This window comes from Elephantulus edwardii, unplaced genomic scaffold (genome assembly GCF_000299155.1).
Source record: "Elephantulus edwardii isolate Elephantulus edwardi_28Jun2011 unplaced genomic scaffold, EleEdw1.0 scaffold00410, whole genome shotgun sequence".
Lineage (NCBI taxonomy): Eukaryota > Metazoa > Chordata > Mammalia > Macroscelidea > Macroscelididae > Elephantulus > Elephantulus edwardii.
The window spans coordinates 156,751-157,493 of record NW_006400160.1 but is presented as its reverse complement, the minus strand read 5'-3'; positions in this window follow the sequence as shown (position 1 = coordinate 157,493).

Sequence of the window (743 nt, the reverse complement as noted above, 5' to 3'; positions counted from 1 at the left end):
TTACACACGCATCCACCTGTCTGTGTGTGTATCATCTATCTATCTATCTATCTATCTATCTATCTATCTATCTATCTATCTATCATCTATCCAGTCTTCCATCCATCCACTTAACCATCCATCCATCCATCCATCCATCCATCCATCCATCCATCCATCCACCTGTCCATCCATCCATCCATCCATCCATCCATCCATCCATCCATCCATCCACCTGTCCATCCATTCATCCACCCACCTATCCATCCATCTATCCATCCATCATCTTGTACACACATGAATTTATACACGCATCCACCTGTCTGTCTATATCTATCTATCTATCTATCTATCTATCTATCTATCTATCTATCTAGCCATCCACCCAGACTTCCTTCCATCCATTCACTTAAACACCCATCCATCCATCCATCCATCCATCCATCCATCCATCCATCCATCCATCCTTCTGTCCACCCGTCCATCTATCTGCCTCTTTCTTTCTTTCACTATTAACTATCTAGAACCCTGTGTATAAGTACAAATCTACCACACTGTCTGAATATCGACTTTGTGAAATGTTTTCGAGAACAACTCATCCCGACCCTGTGAATAACAGATCAGAGCCTTGCCGTGTCCTGCTGCATTCTCCCCAACTCTGATGGACGTGAGCCCATTCCTGCCGTCACTGTGTCAACCCATCGTGTTGAGGGTCTCCCTCTCTTTCCCTGACCCTTTATGGTCCCCAGCATCATGTCTTTCCT